The following is a 20,297-nucleotide window of genomic DNA, read 5'->3' on the forward strand; positions in this document are numbered from 1 at the left end:
GCCACCTTTTGATTTGATGACTGCTTTGCACACTCTTGGCATTCTCTCGATGAGCTTCAAGAGGTAGTCACCGGAAATGGTCTTCCAACAATCTTGAAGGAGTTCCCAGAGATGCTTAGCACTTGTTGGCCCTTTTGCCTTCACTCTGCGATCCAGCTCACCCCGAACAATCTCGATTGGGTTCAGGTCTGGTGACTGTGGAGGCCAGTTCATTTGGCATAGCACCCCATCACTCTCCTTCTTGGTAAAATAGCCCTTACACAGCCTGGAGGTGTGTTTGGGGTCATTGTCCTGATGAAAAATAAATGATGGTCCAACTAAACGCAAACTAGATGGAATAGCATGCCGCTGCCAGATGCTGTGGTAGCCATGCTGGTTCATTATGCCTTCAATTTTGAATAAATCCCCAACAGTGTCACCAGAAAAGCATCCCCACACCATCACACCTCCTCCTCCATGGTTCACGGTGGGAACCAAGCATGTAGAGTCCATCCGTTCACCTTTTCTGCGTCGCACAAAGACACGCTGGTTGGAACCAAAGATCTCAAATTTGGACTCATCAGACCAAAGCACAGATTTCCGCTGGTCTAATGTCCATTCCTTGTGTTCTTTAGCCCAAACAAGTCTCTTCTGATTGTTGCCTGTCCTTAGCAGTGGTTTCCTAGCAGCTATTTTACCATGAAGGCCTGCTGCACAAAGTCCCCTATTAACAGTTGTTGAAGAGATGTGTCTGCTGCTAAAATTCTGTGTGGCATTGACCTGGTCTCTAATCTGAGCTGCTGTTAACCTGCGATTTCTGAGACTGGTGACTTGGATAAACTTATCCTCAGAAGCAGAGGTGACTCTTGGTCTTCCTTTCCTGGGGCGGTCCTCATGTCAGCCAGTTTCTTTGTAGCGCTTGATGGTTTTTGCAACTGCACTTGGGGACACTTTCAAAGTTTTCCCAATTTTTCGGACTGACTGACCTTCATTTCTTAAAGTAATGATGGCCACTCGTTTTTCTTTACTTAGCTGCTTTTTTCTTGCCATAATACAAATTCTAACAGCCTATTCAGTAGGACTATCAGCTGGGTATCCACCAGACTTCTGCACAACACAACTGATGGTCCCAACCCCATTTATAAGGCAAGAAATCCCACTTATTAAACCTGACAGGGCACACCTGTGATGTGAAAACCATTTCCGGTGACTACCTCTTGAAGATCATCAAGAGAATGCCAAGAGTGTGCAAAGCAGTCATCAAAGCAAAAGGTGGCTACTTTGAAGAACCTAGAATATAAGACATATTTTCAGTTGTTTCACACTTTTATGTTAAGTATATAATTCCACATGTGTTAATTCATAGTTTTGATGCCTTCAGTGAGAATGTACAACTTTCATAGTCATGAAAATACAGAAAAATCTTTAAATGAGAAGGTGTGTACAAACTTTTGGTCTGTACTGTAGCAGCCATGTCCCCTTGCCTGGTCCCTTTATAGCAGCCATGTTCCCTAGCCCGGTCCCCATGTAGCTACCATGTCCCCCAACTTGGTCCCCATATAGCTGACATGTTCCCTAGCCTGGACCCCTTATAGCAGCCTGTCCTCCAGCGTTTTCCCATTATAGCAGTCATATCACTCAACCTGGTCCCCATATAGCAGACATGTCCCTCAGCCTGGTCCCAATATAGCTGCCATGTCCCCCAGCCTTGTCCCCATATAGCAGCCATGTCCACCAGCCTGGTCCCCTTATAGCAGCCGTGTCCCCCAGCCTCGTCCACATATAGCAGCCATATGACCCCATCTGGTCCCCATATAGCTAATATGTCCCCAAACCTGGTCCCTCTATAGCAGCCATGTCCCCCAGCCTGGTTCTCATATCGTTGCCATGTCCGCTAGCCTGGTCCCCTTACAGCAGCCATGTCCCCTAGCCTGGTCCCCATATAGCTGCCATGTCTCCTAGCCTGGTTCCCATATAGCAGCCATGTCCCTTAGCCTGGTCCCCATATAGCTGCAATGTCCCGTAGCCTGGCCCACTTATAGCTGCCATGTCCCCTAGCCTGGTCCCCATATAGCTGCCATGTCTCCTAGCCTGGTCCCCTTATAGCAGCCATGTCTGCCAGCCTGGTCACCATATAGCTGCCATGTCCCCCGGCCTGGTCCCCATAAAGCAGCCATGTCACCTAGCCTGGACGCATATAGCTGCCATGTCCCCTAGCCTGGTCCCCTTATAGCAGCCATGTCCCCCAGCCTGGTCCCCTTTAAGCAGCCACATCCGCCAGCATGGTCTCTTTATAGAAACCATGTCCCCCGGCCTGGTCCCCATATAGCTGTCATGTCCCCCGGCCTGGTCCCCATATAGCTGTCATGTCCCCTGGCCTGGTCCCCATATAGCTGCCATGCCCCCCAACCTGGTCCCCTTATAGCTTCCATGTCCCCCAGCCTGGTCCGCATATACCAGCCATTTCCCCCAGCCTGGTCCCCATATAGCTGCCATGTCCACTAGCCTGGTTCCCTTATAGCAGCCATGTCCCCCAGCCTGGTCCCCTTATAGCAGACATGTTCCCCAGCCTGGTCCCCTTTTAGCAGCCATGTCCCCTATCCTGGTCCCCATATAGCAGCCAAGTCCCCCAGCCTTGTCTCCTTATAGTTGCCATGTCCCCAAACCTGGTCCCCATATAGCTGCCATTGGCATTAGCATGGTCCCCATATAGCAGCCATGTCCCCAGCCTGGTCCCCATATAGCAGCCATGTCTCCAAACCTGGACCCCATATAGCAGCCATGTCCCCTAGCCTGCTCCCCATATAGCTGCCATGTCCCCCAACCTGGTCCCCTTATAGCAGCCATGTCCGCCAGCCTGGTCCACATATAGCTGCCTTGTCCCCTAGCCTGGTCACCATATACCTGCCATGTCCCCCAGCCTGGTCCCCTTATAGCAGCCATGCCCCCAGCCTGGTCCCCATATAGCAGCAATGTCCCCCAGCCTGGTCCCCATATAAATGCCATTTCCCCTAGCCTGGTCCCCATATAGCTGCCATGTTCCCTAGACTGGTCCCCCTATAGCAGCAATGTCACCCAGCCTGTTCCCCTTAAAGCAGCCATGTCCCCCAGCCTGTTACCCATATAGCTGCCATGTCCCCTAGCCTGGTCCCTTTATAGCAGCCATGTTCCCTAGCCTGGCCCGCATGTAGCTACCATGTCCCCCAACCTGGTCCCCATATAGCTGACATGTTCCCTAGCCTGGACCCTTTATAGCAGCCTGTCCTCCAGCCTTTTCCCATTATAGCAGTCATCTCACTCAACCTGGTCCCCATATAGCAGACATGTCCCTCAGCCTGGTTCCAATATAGCTGCCATGTCCCCCAGCCTTGTCCCCATATAGCAGCCATGTCCACCAGCCTGGTCCCCTTATAGCAGCCGTGTCCCCCTGCCTCCTCCCCATATAGCAGCTATATCACCCCATCTGGTCCCCATATAGCTGCTATGTCCCCAAACCTGGTCCCTCTATAGCAGCCATGTCCCCCAGCCTGGTTCTCATATCGTTGCCATGTCCCCTAGCCTGGTCCCCATATAACAGCCATGTCCCCCAGCCTGGTCCCCATATAACTGCCATGTCCCCTAGACTGGTCCCCCTATAGCAGCAATGTCACCCAGCCTGTTCCCCTTAAAGCAGCCATGTCCCCCAGCCTGTTCCCCATATAGCTGCCATGTCCCCTTGCCTGGTCCCTTTATAGCAGCCATGTTCCCTAGCCCGGTCCCCATGTAGCTACCATGCCCCCCAACCTGGTCCCCATATAGCTGACATGTTCCCTAGCCTGGACCCCTTATAGCAGCCTGTCCTCCAGCCTTTTCCCATTATAGCAGTCATATCTCTCAACCTGGTCCCCATATAGCAGACATGTCCCTCAGCCTGGTCCCAATATAGCTGCCATGTCCCCCAGCCTTGTCCCCATATAGCAGCCATATCCACCAGCCTGGTCCCCTTATAGCAGCCGTGTCCCCCAGCCTCGTCCCCATATAGCAGCCATATGACCCCATCTGGTCCCCATATAGCTACTATGTCCCCAAACCTGGTCCCTCTATAGCAGCCATGTCCCCCAGCCTGGTTCTCATATCGTTGCCATGTCCGCTAGCCTGGTCCCCTTACAGCAGCCATGTCCCCTAGCCTGGTCCCCATATAGCTGCCATGTCTCCTAGCCTGGTCCTGGTCCCCATATAGCAGCCATGTCCCTTAGCCTGGTCCCCATATAGCTGCATTGTCCCGTAGCCTGGCCCACTTATAGCAGCCATTTCCCCTAGCCTGGTGCCCATATAGCTGCCATGTCCCCTAGCCTGGTCCCCTTATAGCAGCCATGTCTCCCAGCCTGGTCACCATATAGCTGTCATGTCCCCCGGCCTGGTCCCCATAAAGCAGCCATGTCACCTAGCCTGGACCCATATAGCTGCCATGTCCCCTAGCCTGATCCCCTTATAGCAGCCATGTCCCCCAGCCTGGTCCCCTTATAGCAGCCACATCCGCCAGCATGGTCTCTTTATAGAAACCATGTCCCCCGGCATGGTCCCCATATAGCTGCCATGTCCCCCTACCTGGTCCCCTTATAGCTGCCATGTCCCCCAGCCTGGTCACCATATACCAGCCTTGTCCCCCAGCCTGGTCACCCAGCCTGGTCCCCATATAGCTGCCATGTCCTCCAGCCTGGTCCCCTTATAGCAGCCATGTCCCCCAGCCTGGTCCCCTTATAGCAGCCATGTCCACCAGCCTGGTCCCCTTATAGCAGCCATGTCCACCAGCCTGGTCCGCATATACCAGCCATGTCCCCTAGCCTGGTCCACATATAGCTGCCATGTCCACTAGCCATGTCCCCATATAGCTGCCATGTCCCCCAGCCAGGTCCCCATATAGCAGCCATGTTCCCCAGCCTGGTCTCCATAAAGCTGCCATGTCTCCTAACCTGGTCCCCATATAGCTGCCAAGTTCACTAGCCTGGTCCCCATATAGCAGCCATGTCCCCCAGCCTGGTCCCCATATAGCAGCCATGTCCCCCAGCCTGGTCCCCATATAGCAGCCATGTCCACTAGCCAGGTCCCCATATAGCTGCCATGTCGCCTAGCCTGGTACCCTTATAGCAGCCATGTCTCCGAGCATGGTCACAATATAGCAGCCATGTCTCCTAACCAGGTCCCCATATAGCTGCCATGTCCCCCAACCTTGTCACCATATAGCTGACATGACCGCCAGCCTGGTCCACATATAGCTGCCATGTCCCCAAGCCTGGTCCCCATATAGCAGCCATGTCCACCAGCCTGGTCCCCATATAGCCGCCATGTCCCCTAGCCTGGTCCCCATATAGCAACCATGTCCCCTAGCCTGGTCCCCATATATCTGTCATGTCCCCTATGCTGGTCCCCATATAGCTGCCATGTCCCCTTGACTGGTCCCCCTATAGCAGCAATTTCACCCAGCCTGTTCCCCTTATAGCAGCCATGTCCCCCAGCCTGGTCCCCATATAGCTGCCATGTCCTCTAGCCTGGTCCCATTATAGCAGCCATATTCACTAGCCTGGTCCCCATGTAGCTGCCATGTCCCCTAGCCTGGTCCCTTTGTAGCAGCCATGTCCCTCAGCCTGGCCCCCATATAGCTGTTATGTCCCCAAGCCTGGTCCCCATATAGCAGCCATGTCCCCCAGCCTGGTCCCCACATAGCTGCCATGTCCCCTAGCCTGGTCCCCATAGAGCTGTCCATGTCCCCTAGCCTGGTCCCTATATAGCTGCCATGTCCCCTAGCCTGGTCTCCATATAGCTGCCATGTCCCCTAGCCTGGTCCCCATATAGCTGCCATGTCCCCGAGCCTGGTCCCCATATAGCTGCCATGTCCCCGAGCCTGGTCCCCATATAGCTGCCATGTCCCCCAGCCTGGTCCCCATATAGCTGCCATGTCCCCTAGCTTGGTCCTCATATAGCTGACATGTCCCCGAGCCTGGTCCCCATATAGCTGCCATGTCCCCATATAGCTGCCATGTCCCCTAGCCTGGTCCCCATAATGCTGCCATGTCCCGAGCCTGGTCCCCATATACCTGCCATGTCCCCTAGCCTGATCCACATATAGCTGCCATGTCCCGAGCCTAGTCCCCATATAGCTGCTATGTCCCCCAGCCTGGTCCCCATATAGCTGCAATGTCCCCCACCCTGGTCCCCATATAGCAGCCTGGTCCCCATATAGCTGCAATGTCCCCCAGCCTGGTCACCATATAGCCATGATCCCATTTGTGCCGCTTTCCATATTGCATGTGAAAAAAATCTTTCTCTCCTGTCCTCCGCTCCCTTGGCGAACAACATCCTCTTCTTCTTCCATAGCTGGCATAGCGCATTACAGTGACGTCATACGCTGCCGGTACGCCGACGTCAGCTGCTGGCTTCTGATTGGCTGGGGGCTGCTATTGGCCGCGATACATTTCAAATGAATGTGCATACGAGAACCACTGGAGTTGGTGGCCCCCTGGATGGCCCACATCATTATGGGAGTTCACTTGCCTGTGAGCTGCATGGAACAGCCTGGGGGGCCACATGTAGTCCGTTGGCCGCGCGTTTGAAACCCCTGCTTTAGACAGTTCGCATCATAGGTTACAGAGGAGAATCTCAAAATGGCATCACCATTGGCAGATTACAGTTGATGTCATTACCAGACATTTTCGTATGCTGTTTACATGCAGCAAAATGCCCTGTGGCAGATATGAAAAAATGAATAATTCAGCGATTGTATTAGTGGAAAGTTTTCTCTAATGGAGCCTAGTGAAGATCTCCAGCTGTGATACAGGATTATACATTCTAATACTGGATGGCTGCTCTCTGGGGACTACTAGAAAATAATTGGGAATAATGGGATTAACCTGTTCAGTATAGACATTTTGCAGTTAGTGGTTTTATTTAGCAATATATTTAATTTCAAAGACTCAAAATATACAGTACAAGCTTCCTTACTGATGCACATTTTTAGTGACTCTACATACGTATATAGTGTGACAAAAAAGAAAATATTTTTTCAGAATGATATGAATTAATTGTAAATGCAGTGTATGTAATTTAACATAATATTTTCATCATATAGTTCTTGAAGCTCTATATATGAAGTTCATTTTATATTACCCTGTGCAAAAGTATTTGAGAAATAATAATAATGAAGAAAACTTTCTTTGTAGGGGCACAGAATGTTTTCCAAAGTAATAGTACTGAATGTTGTAGTCCCTTTCTTTACTTTCTAAGTCATTGAGCCAACATATTGACAGCACATTTAACCCTATCATGCACCATGATACACAAGTATATCATGAAATGCCTTTAAAGAGAGTCTTTCAGAAAAAAAATGACTGTCCAAGCCTAACACAACACCATGTAGGAGCATAACTCTAATAAAAATCTGCCACTGCATTTTCAGAAATCTTTCTTTTTTAAAAAATACTAATGAGGTGCTCAGTGCACCCTTGGTGTGGCCAAACAGTTGAGAGAACTTTCCTACCTATTTGTTTTCCATCTATCTCTACCCTCTTCATCCTTGATTGACAATTATGGATTTACAAGAGCCAGGGAAGGGTGGAGATAGATGGAAAATAAGTATGTGGGAAAGTTCGCTGAAATGTTCGGCTATGTCAATGGCGTGCCAAGCACCTCATAAGTATATATGAATAAGAGTGATTTTGACAATATAAATACAAATTTTATCAGGTCTATGTGCCTTACAAGGTACTGTGCTTTGTTCTAAACAGTCTTTTTATACTGACAGATTTCCTTTGTCACCATACCCAGGTGCCGATTGAACGCATAGATCAATTTGTGGATTTCTCAGGTCAACAGACCTTTAAAATAGTACATAATATTATTGTAGCAGTATTGGGGTGATATGTTATATCACGTGCCAATGTGATCTTACTTATGTTGTTATAACTACCATTTGAAGCTTAAAGATAGAATCCAAGAACAAAAAAAGGACATCAAAGTGACAACCGAGATTGACACCAATGACTGCATAGCATTTAATAAGCACAAACACATTCCAAAACATTTCCATGAATACTAGTGTTGAGCGAACATGCTCGACACTGCTCGGTACTCGCCCGAGCATCACGCTACTCGGGATGTTCGGCGAGCACCGAGCATTTCCGGGTTACTCGGGCGGGAGCTCGGGTCTCCGCCCTGCATGTTTGTCGCTCTTTACAGAGCCAATGAACATGCAGGGATTGCCAGCCAGTTACTGTAATGCCACAGCCATGTTGTTTGTGGGCATTACAGTGATTGGCTGGCCGCACAGCGTCACCTCCCAGACGATCAGCCCGTCATGATTGGTGTGTGTGGGTGTCTGTGCGATGTCTGCGGGTGTGTGCGATGTCTGCGGATGTGTGCGGTGTCTGTGCGATGTGTGCGCGGTGTCTGTGCGATGTCTGCGGTGTCTGTGCGAGTGTGTGCGGTGTCTGTGAGATGTCTGCGGGTGTGTGCGTGCAGGCAGACATAGGCCGATGTGACAATACTACTCCCATCGGCCTATGTCTGTCCCCGGTCCACTCGTGCCAGCAGGATCAGCTCGATGGGAGCAGTAGTTCCCATCAGCCTGATCCTGCTATTTAAATTGCCCTACTGTGTCCCCAATAAATTTTAAATACATGTCATTGGTGGCCAGTGGTTACCTAAAATAAATTAGTTCATATGACTCGCCCCCTGGGCCGTGGGGCACGCGGATCCGGGCGATAGGGAGATGCTGGGAGTAGTAATGGCGGCCCGGTCCCGCGGCTCAGGGTGGTCAGACCAATGGTAGTCTGCTACGTGCTTCAGATAATGTCCGACTACGTCACCCGTGGATTGCGGTTATTAGGAACCGCCGCTGCAAAGCAGTCCGCTGGGGCTGATGATGTGTGCAGCTGGGATGGTGTGACTCCCCACGGGAAGAGTGCGGCCCCAGGGCAGTGTAGTGGATGGTGGGAGTGATGGTAGTGAGAGTCCCGGTGCTGATAGTGCTGGAGGAGCGAAAGAGCACACAGACAACGTACTGCAGTCCAATGTTGTTTACTCACAGTTCAGGTACTCCAGGTCACTTCTGTACAGGTAGTGACCGCCCGAGCCGTGCTGCGTCCACCAGGTGTGGGGCTCGGTCAACTCCCAGGCAGTTCAGGAGCATGGCACAGGACCCCCTTTAATCCTTTCTCTGGCCTGCCTCACCAGTGACCCACTTTTGTCCAGCTGCCGCGGACTTGTGCGGTTAAACGTGGGCCCCGTCCTCCGCTGTCCTATATGGTGCCTTCCTAGCAGGTTTGATGAGGTGTCGCACCAATAAATGATCACGACGACCGGTCTTTGGCTGAGGGTAGTTTCTCCTCCACCAACTTGGGATCCGGTACCCTTAATCTGCCCGACCCTTCACCCTGGATTCTCGTGGGCTCTTAGGGTCCCTTCCACCTTCTTGTTCCTGAGCCCTTCTGTATCTCTGTCTCTTCTTCTCCCTTTTCATTCCTTCCTGTTCCTTTCTGTTCCGTTCTCTTGGAGCTGAGATGAGCCAAAATCTCAGCTCCCCTTCACCTCCTCCTTGGCCTCTCACTAGGCCCTTCTGGAGTAGAGCTCCTACAGAGCCTCTACTCCGTGTCTTCTCCTCTGGCTGAACTGACCCAGAACTAAGATGGTGCCCACCTTTTATACCTCCCTCTGACCATGAGCCCAGGTGACTAGCAACCAATGGGCTCCTACCTACGCTCAGGAACCAACCCCTATCTGCCCCTACAGCACTGGGTGTTCCACCCCCCTCCCCACTCCAGACAGGGACATAGTCGGTCGTGCCTGCACTTCTGTCTAGTGGGAGCACCGTTGAGCTGTCCCTCGGAAATGGGGTGTGTGTGCTGTATGCAGCTAACTGAGCCCTGGTCCATACTCCATCCTTACCTGGGAGTGGAATATCACACCTCTGGTCTGAGGTGCAATACCCCTGTAGCGGCCGAACCCTTGGGGCGCTACACATACATTACCTGAAAATAAAGTAAAAATAAAAAACTACACCTATACTCACCTAGACACCTAATTCCCCGAAGCCATCGATCTCCTGTAATAAAATATAAAATAATAAACCACAACCTTATCCTTACCCCTCCATAGTAGTCCACGAGTGTCCCACGATGATCTCCAGTTTAGAGCAGCCACATAGAATGTGACCGCTCTGAACCGCCGCCGCCGCTAGAATGATGGGGCCATAAAGCAGCCCCGTCATTGCATAAGCGGGTTCGCCGGAGTTCAGGCAGCGCTGCTCCGGTTAGCTCCTTTACGGCCCTGCTGTATCGTGAGAAATTCCCACGGTACAGCAGTGCCGTAAAGGAGGTCTCCGGAGCTGCGCTGCCTGAATGCACTCCGGTGACCTCAGTCAGTGGCTCCCGGCAGCGTGAGCTTACAGCAGCCATGCACAGCTGTCACCATCTCCAGATGTGACAGCTGTGCATGGGAGATCAGCGCAGGAACGTGGAAAGGTAACTATTTTTTTTTAGTAAACTAAGAATTAAATAAAATTGTGTGTTTTATTTCAAATAAATTATTTTTTTCTGGGTGTAGTGTGTTTTTTCTTTTTAACACTTTGTAGGTTAGTAATTGGGGTGTCTTATAGACGCCCATCATTACTAACCTGGGCTTCATGGCAGCTGGCGCTGACATGAACCCCAACCCTATTACCCCCTGCCACCGCACCAGGGCAGCGTGGAAGAGTGAGGCTAAGTGCCAGAGTTGGCGCATCCTATGGATGCGCCATTTCTGGGGCGGCTGACGGCTGGTGTTTCTAGCCTGGGAGGGGGCCAATATTCATGGCACCCTTCCTGGGCTATTAATATCAGCCCCCAGCTGTCTGCCTAGCCTTTGCTAGCTATTAAATAGGGGGTACCCCACGTCATTTTTGGGGGGGGTCCCCCATTTTAATAGCTAGTAAAGGCTAGGTATTCAGCTGGGGGCTGATATTAGTAGTCTGGGAAGCTCCGTGGGTATTACCCACTTCCCAGGCTTCAAACATCTGCCCCAGCCGTCTGCTTAACCTCCGCTAGAGACTACAATTATGGGGGATCCCACGCCAATTTTTTTTAAAATATATCCTTTATTTTAACAATAAATGACATTTGAGGAGTTAATAAAGATTCAGGCCCTAAATTATTATTTATTTTTTAATTAATTTTTCCCCAAAATTTTGACGTGGGCTTTGCCATATTTTTGTATGCCAGCCAGGTACAGCATCCAGCTTCTATGAATGCGCCATTTTCCGGGGTGGCTGAGGACTGCAATTTGCACCGGGGGGGGGGGGCAGAAAGCTTGGGCCTCCCTGCGCTGCAGATTCCATCCCCCAGCTGCCTAGTTGTACCTGGCTGGACACACAAATAGGGAGAAGCCCCACGTATTTTTTTTTCTAATTATTTCATGAAATTCATGAAATAATAAAGAAAAAAGGGCTTCCCTATATTGTTGTGTCCGGCCAGGTACAAATAGGCAGCTAGTGGTTGGGGGCAGCCAGTTCCTGCCTGCTGTACCTGGCTGGACACAAATATAGTGCGAAGCCCCACGTCAATTTTTTTAAAATTATTTCAGGAAATTCATGAAACAGTGCTTAATGAACTGGAAACTAAAGATGTCCATTTTTTTAGTGAATAAAACTGAAATAACAATAAGCGCAATAGGGTTTTTATCTGAGTAACAGTGGGGAGACCAAAGGCAATGGTACTCACCTGGTATGGTTATGTGACTACAACCACTAATAGGCTTAAGGCTGATATAGACCCCAAAATCAATATGAGCAAAAATGGAAAGAAAGGGTTAATTCTGCGAGCCAGTGGATCAAGGATGAGAGGTAATTGGTATCCATAAATGCAGTTTATTTTTCAACGCATTTTGAAGTTCAAAACATCCTCAACAGGACAATCCGTGACATTGTGGTTTGTCCTGATGAAGAAGTTTTGACTTCGAAACGCGTTGACAAATAAACCGCATTTCTGGATACCAATTACCTCTCATCCTTGATCCACTGACAGCACAGAATTAACCCTTTCTTTCCATTTGTTCTTCAGGATTATTTTAGTGACAAATCTGCTTTAAGGTCTATATATATTTGCATGTCTACCATCTTAGACCTCAGTTCACATTGCTTGGTTTTCTGTCTTGTTTGCATTCTGTGCAATTTAAGGGTGTGGCATCCCCTTTGTTGAGCTGATTAGTATATATGTAGCTTACCACGGGCCTAGGTGATCTGGTGTTGGGACCCGGTCCTATTTGTCTACCCTTTTATATGCATTACTTCAACTTTGATATACAGTAAGGTTTTTAATATAGACAGTATAGGTACCGTCCCAATTTAGGGTCACCTTGCCGCTGGTGGGACGGCTTGTATACTTTTTTTGATCAAAAATAGTTCACTAAGTATCCTATATTTATTATGCAACTTTGCTTTACATATATATATAATGATGGTAGGGTATGAGATATATTTTTTGTCTTCTGTAGGTTTTGCTTCTTTTTGCTAGTGTGAACATGCTCCTATTTCTTGCATGTCTACCATCTTAGACCTCAGTTCACATTGCTTGGTTTTCTGTCTTGTTTGCATTCTGTGCAATTTAAGGGTGTGGCATCCCCTTTGTTGAGCTGATTAGTATATATGTAGCTTTCCACGGGCCTAGGTGGTCTGGAGTTGGGACCCGGTCCTATTTGTCTACCCTTTTATATGCATTACTTCAACTTTGATATACAGTAAGGTTTTTAATATAGACAGTATAGGTACCGTCCCAATTTAGGGTCACCTTGCCGCTGGTGGGACGGCTTGTATACTTTTTTTGATCAAAAATAGTTCACTAAGTACCCTATATTTATTATGCAACTTTGCTTTACATTTATATATAATGATGGTAGGGTATGAGATATATTTTTTGTCTTCTGTAGGTTTTGCTTCTTTTTGCTAGTGTGAACATGCTCCTATTTCTTGCATGTCTACCATCTTAGACCTCAGTTCACATTGCTTGGTTTAAGGTCTATATGTAGCCTCTGTTCGAGATCTAGTCAAAATTACTGGAAGAAATAGCAGAAAAATGCAAGGTACACTCATATAATGGGTAGAAATAGTGTTATTCCTTTTGTATATACATCACAGCCTGTTCTTAACCATTACCTGAAATGACAGGTACATGTTAAGGAGTAAAATTAGAACCAAAACTATTGTCTAAATATACTGTTCTTACTAAAAAAAATGTCCTTTTTACATGGAAAGAGACAGCTGGTTTTTTTATCACATTTCAATGTAAATTTCACACTTCTTTTTACTTTGTCTAATTATAACACTAGTCAAAGCATAATTATACTGCTTTTACAAGTAAACGCAGCAACAGGCCTACATGGATATTCTTCAATAGCTATCGGACGAAGGAAATTTGTATTGATTGTGTATCTTTTTTCTTTATAAAAAAAGAAAAAAAGACAAAAAAAATCATAAAAGGAAAGAACAGCAACAGAAGAGATGTGGGAGGGCATAAGCAGAATAATAGCTCTTATAGCTTGGTCATTGTGGAGATAGCACAAGCCTTTGTGTTAAAGACTCAGTAAATTGCTTGTGCTTTCTATACGGTACCACTGAGCTTGACAATTGATAAAATTGTCATCATTCATTTTCTGTATTACTAGTTTCTAAAATTAACTATTTACTTCCAAAACCAATGTAAATAATGAAACCAAATTTCTAATTGTTTTTATTCTTTTATTCTTGAATTTATAATGTATCTAATGCGTGTAAGCATTAGTATGACTGTAACGTGTTAATAACACCTCTCAGTAATATGTTTAATAAAGATAATGTGATTGGTTGAAACGTCGCTCGACACTGCTCGTTACTCGCCCGAGCATCTCACTACTCGGTATGTTCGGCGAGCACCGAACATTTCCGGGTTACTTGGGTGGGAGCTCGGGTCTCCGCCCTGCACTTTTGGCGCTCTTTACAGAGCCAATGAACATGCAGGGATGGCCAGCCAGTCACTGTAATGCCGCAGCTATGTTGTTTGTGGGCATTACAGTGATTGGCTGGCCACACAGCTTCACGAGTATTTAAAACCGGGAGCCGCCCTCTTGGACACAGTCGCTCCGGATCAGACAGTGTAGGGACAGTGCTGCAGAGCTAGGGAGAGATTTATATTGCAAAATAGTTAGTGTAGGGTCTGTAAAGCCTGCAAAATCAAACAAATAGTCCTTCTCAGGACTAATATCCATCCCAGATATCTGGCAGGCAGGCTGTTTAGGAGACACAGTGGTTATACCAGCAAACGCTGCATTACAGTCCTGTGTGCTCCTGCTGGTCAAATCTCTAGACTTAGCCCCAGGTCTCAGGGGCCGGGAAAAATCCTTTTTTTTCATATAAATCCTGTTTTTTTTGTTTTTCCTCAGTTAGACTGTACAAATACCCGTCTTATTAACCTTTTGGTATCCCCCCCACCAAAAAAAAAATTGAGTGTGTCTGTGAGTGTTCAGACACAAATATATCTGTTTAAAAGAGTCTGGTGCAGGCCAGAGAACTAGAACTGTGGTTTTCCTCTTCCACGGTTCAAATCTGGGTGTTATCAACCTGCTTGCCTTTTTTCCATAAAAAAAAAAAAACAGTTTGAGTGTGTCGCTGACTGTTCAGACACCAATGTATCTATTTTAACAAGTCTGGTATACACCAGGAAATTATAACTGTGGTTTTGCAGTTCCACGGTTCAAATCTCTGTATTATCCACTTTTTTGTCCTTTTAGCATAAAAAAAAACATTTTCAGTGTCTCGCTGACTGTTCAGACAATAATATACCTGTTTAAAAGAGTCGGGTGTAGGCCAGAGAAATAGAACTGTGGTTTTCCTCTTCCATGGTTCTAATATCCTTTTTATTACCCTTTTGCCATTGATAGTGCGAGTGTAAGCTATTTTACTTCATTTACAATGGGCAAGGTGCATGGCAAGGGACGTGGAGCTGGACGTTCTGGTGATGGTGCGTGCAGAGGACGGGGCCATGGCCAAGGTGAAAATGTGCCACAAACAACAGCCACATCTTCTCGCTTACAGTTCTTGACCGAATTACTAGGGAAGCACACAACAAAAAGACCACTATTGCGAACTGATCAGTGTGAACAGGTTATTAACTGTATAGCAGATAATACTTCCAGTCACCACCAGTCTGTTTTCCACACGGTCAAGTGTTAGTAGCCGTGGGTCTCGACCGCATACTCCTCCTCACCCTGATGCTCCTTCCTCCCATCATGCCGAGTGTCGTCAGACAGCAACTGATCCCACAGTTGGACACTCTGAAGAGCTGTTCACTGGTCCATTTCCATATTTGGGCCCCTCGCCTGCTCCGCTTGAAGTGGTGGAAGAGGAGATCCCATGTAGCGATGGCCAAATATTTGAACAGCCACGACCACAGGAAGGCGACGCTGGCAATTTGTCACAAGAGGAGGACGATGACGAGACACAATTGCCACAAAGTGAGGAGGAGGATCGTGGAGTGGAAGAGGAGGAGGTGGTGGCTGATCTAGTAATTGACCCAACGTGGCAGGAGGACACGCAGAGCGAGGTCAGTAGCTCACAGGGAGAGGGAGGCAGAGTACCCCAACAGGCAGGAAGAAGCAGTGTTGTGGCCGCAGACAGAAGGCGGGCAACCACTTCCCGTAACACCAACACGAGGGACGTTGCCAGTACAACCGGTAGGTCTTCCACAGTCTGAAATTTTTTTAAAGACTCTGCTGATAACCCCAAAAAGGCCATTTGTACCACCTGCCATGCCAGCATCAGCAGGGGTGACAAAACTACCAGCCTGACCACCACCAGCATGATCAGGCACATGCCAGCAAAGCACCCGACTTTGTGGGGCGAACCCCAGGGTCCACGACCAGTGTCAGAGGGTGTCACCACTACTTCTTCCACTGTTGTGCGTGTAAGAGAACCCCGTGTTGTGCGTACAAGGCAATCCCCTGTCCATACTGCATGCAAAGATGCCCCCTCCTCTCAGTCTTCACTTGTTATGGCAGTTTGTCAAGAAACAGCATCAACATCCACGTTCCACCACAGCGTTCAATTGTCCATATCTCAGACCTTTGAACGAAAGCGCAAATTCGCAGCCAACGCCCCACAGGCCACAGTCCTTAATTCGCACATTTCACGACTGTTTGCGTTGGAAATGCTGCCCTATAGGCTGGAGGAGACGGAATCCTTCAGCAACCTTATGGCGCTGGTCATCCCTCGGTACTCGGTCCCCAGCCGACACTATTTTACACGGTGTGCCATCCCTGCACTGCACAAGCTTGTGTCCCAAAACATCTGCCGTGCCCTCAACAAAGCAGTTATTGGGAGAGTCCACCTGACAACGGACACGTGGACAAGTGCTTTTGGCCCTGGATGGTACATCTCCCTGACGGCACACTGGGTAAACATAGTGGAAGCCGGGACCCAGTCGGAACTTGGGACGGAACACATCCTCCCCACACCGAGGATTGCGGGCCCTATGTCAGTCAGTGTACAGCTCCTGCGCATCATCTTCCTCCTCCTCCTCATATTCAGCCTCCATCTCAGATATCACCACATCAGTTACAAGCTGGAAGCACTGCAGTACTGCTTCAGCCAAGCGGCAACAGGCTGTGCTGAAACTCATAAGCTTAGGTGATAAACCTCACACTGCTTGTGAGTTGTGGACAGCTGTGAAAGAGCAGGCAGATCTGTGGCTGAGACCGCTGAACCTACATCCAGGCATGGTCGTGTGTGACAATGGCCGTAACCTGGTGGCGGCTCTGATGCGAGGCAAGATCACACATGCACCATGCCTGGCTCATGTGCTTATCCTCGTGGTTCAGCGTTTTCTTAAATGATACCCCGAGTTGCCAGATCTACTCGTCAAAGTACGCCGCCTGTCAGCTCATTTTCGGAAGTCAGCTAGTGCTTCCGCCGCTCTTGCTGTGTTGCAGCAGCGTTTGCAGCTTCCAGCAGACCGACTGGTGTGTGGTGTCCCCACACGTTGGAACTCTACCCTCCACATGTTGCAAAGGATTTGTGAGCAGCAGAGAGCAGTTGTGGAGTACCAGCTCCAACAAGGCCATCAATATTCAGGTCAGACTCCCACATAAGACCTCAGGAGTGGACCTAGATGTCTGACATATGTACCATCCTGACAAACTTTGAGGAGTCCACCAAGATGGTGAGTGGTGATGATGCCATCATTAGCGTCAGCATCCCACTTGTCTGTCTTTTGCAACGCTCTCTGCAGAGAATTAAAGAGGAGGCATTGCAGCCAGAGTATGATGAGATGGACCAAGAAGCCGTAGCGGGCGATTACACACAGCCCAGCCTCATGTCATCCCAACATGCGGAAGGAGGAAGAACAGGAGCTGGTATCATGCGCTGTAGACGGTAGTACCTGTACAACTGTCATACCGTCGGTTCAGCATGGGTGGCCTGAGGACAGGGGGGAGGAGGAGGAGGAGAGCATGGTCACTCATCATCTTGGTGAGGACACGGAAGTCTTGCCCGTTACCGGTCTGGCACGCATGGCTGACTTTAGGTTACGCTGCCTTAACCATGACCCTCGTGTTGTCAAAATGTTGGGTGACAGTCATTACTGGTTGGTGACACTTTTAGACCCCCGCTACAAGGAGAACTTTCACTCTCTTATTCCTGAGTTGGAGACGTCTACAAAAATGGGGCAGTACCAGAAGGCCCTTACTGCAGAACTGTTAAAAAAATTCCCATCTGAACACGCTAGCGGCAGAGGTCACAGTTCGTTGCCCAACCAAGGCGTACAGGCGAGAGAGACGCAACTCCAATCCAGCAGAGGCAGGGGAACACTGTCAACGTTCTGGGACAGTTTTCTGAGACCCGCCCAGCTTACAGGCCCTGAGGCGCAGGGTACTCTCACAATGAGTGGAAAGTTTCAAAAGATGGTGAGGGAGTACCTTGCCGACCATACGAGCATCCTCCGTGATTCCTCTGTGCCTTTTAATTATTGGGTATCCAAGCTGGACACTTGGAATGAACTCGCTCTGTCTGCCTTGGAGGTCCTGGCCTGCCCTGCCACTAGAGTGTTATCGGAGTGTGTTTTTAGTGCGCTGGGGGAATTATAACTGATAAGCTCACTCGCCTGTCAACTGACATTACTGACAAGCTGACCCTTATCAAAATGAACAAGGGCTGGATTGGGCCAGACTTCTCATCACCACCAAAAGACAGCAGAGTAACAAAGTCAAATCCACTGTGTTTTTTCGGGAGGTGTATTCCCATTCACCACTTCCCACCCACACATGGGTATAGGCTTCCTCATTTCGGCTGTTTTTTGCTCTTCTCCTTATCCTCAGCCTCCACCACCACTATACCACCAGGGTGACCGTGGTCCGAGTTGCCAGCATTGCAAGTTCCTCCGTCCTAATTTTTGGCAGCTTTTGCTTGGAAGGCATAAGCAAAGACTATGGGAGACCCACTCCCCAATAATGGAAATGAAGTTTTTAATATGCTGTACTGGATGGCTCTTGTAAGGGGCATTAAAATCGTCTTGTTAAGCTACCGTGACCTCCACATCTCTTCCACGGGGCATTGATGTTGTCTTTTTATTCCACTGCGACCTCCACCACTCATCCAAAGGGCATTAAAACCATCTTGTTAAGCTACTGCGACCTCCACCACTCTTCCAAGAGGCATTGATATTGTCTTTTTATTCCACTGCGACCTCCACGTATCTTCCAAGGGGCATTAAAACCGTCTTGTTAAGCGACTGCGACCTCCACCACTCTTCCAAGGGGCATTGATATTATCTTTTTTGTTCCACTGCGACCTCCACCACTCTTCCAAGGGGCATTGATATTATCTTTTTTGTTCCACTGCGACCTCCACCACTCTTCCAAGGGGCATTAAAACCATCTTGTTAAGCTACTGTGACCTCCACGTCTCTTCCAAGGGGCATTAAAACCGTCTTGTTAAGCTACTGTGACCTCCATGTCTCTTCCAAGGGGCATTGATATTGCCTTTTTATTCCACTGTGACCTCCACCACTCTTCCAAGGGGCATTAATACCATCTTGTTATGCTACTGCGACCTCCATCACTCTTCCAAGGGGCATTGATATTGTCTTTTTATTCCACTGCAACCTCCACATCTTTTCCAAGGGGCATTTAAACCATCTTGTTAAGCTACTGTGACCTCCACGTCTCTTCCAAGGGGCATTTAAACTGTCTTGTTAAGCTACTACAACCTCCACCACTCTTCCAAGGGGCATTGATATTGTCTTTTTATTCCACTGCGGCCTCCACGTCTCTTCGAAGGGGTGTTAAAACAATCTTGTTAAGCTACTGTGACCTCCACGTCTCTTCCAAGGGGCATTAAAACCATCTTGTTAAACCACTCTGGACTCCACATCACTTTCAAGGGGCATTGAAATGTTGTTTTTAATTAACTCTATCCTCCACGACTCTTCCAATGGGCATTGCATTTTCTCCTAATTTTAATCAGCTTTTGCTTTTCAATGCATAGGTGAACACTAAGGAAGACCCACTCCCCAATAATGGGTAGAAGGTACACAGGAGTACAGGAGACCCAGTTGCTATAAATGGAAAAAACAGTTTAGTTAAGGCCCTTTGACCTCCATGTCACTTCCATTGGGCACTGGAGTGCCTCAAAATTTTTGGTAGGCATTGCACTCACTGTATGCCCTATCACTTTGTAGCCACATTGCTCCTTTTGGTACAGAAACATATCCTACAAGACATGTGTGGTTGACTGGCCTGATATTGATGTGAATAGTCCCTGTTCCTCCTGCTCTTCTCCTTTACCACTACCTCACCCATCATTCATCACCTGAAGCTTTGTTTTAACGGGAGTCATAGAACTGGTATAGTAGCAGAAAAACATCCAGAAATCCTCGGTGGAGGTAGGATATGCGCCAAAACGTGGACCACCTCAGGCCTAGCCGCTGCTACATGCATGCGCTTGCATTCCAAGGAACAGAAAGCTAAGGAGATGGATGGCCTCATGATCATGAAAAATTTACTCGTTGTGTAGGAGGCCGACCACTGCTGCTGTCCACCTTCTGAACTTTGTGTTGAAGCCTCATTGACCCAGGACCCGCAATCCTCTATGTCTGGAGGGCATGTTGCATCCCAGTGTCCAACTGTGTCCCGGCTTCCAAAATATTAACCCAGTGTGAAGGCGTCAGTGAGATGGACAATCCCTGGCCACATTCACTTGTCCACGTTTTTGTAGTCAGGCTGTCCTTCAAATAGGGGCCGCTGGGGACCATTTGTGGACAGCCGGCCGCCCCCAGGCGGCTGGGGACCGT

This window comes from Phyllobates terribilis, unplaced genomic scaffold, assembly GCF_046119375.1.
Source record: "Phyllobates terribilis strain yellow unplaced genomic scaffold, ASM4611937v1 Scaffold_2__4_contigs__length_985480577, whole genome shotgun sequence".
Classification (NCBI taxonomy): domain Eukaryota; kingdom Metazoa; phylum Chordata; class Amphibia; order Anura; family Dendrobatidae; genus Phyllobates; species Phyllobates terribilis.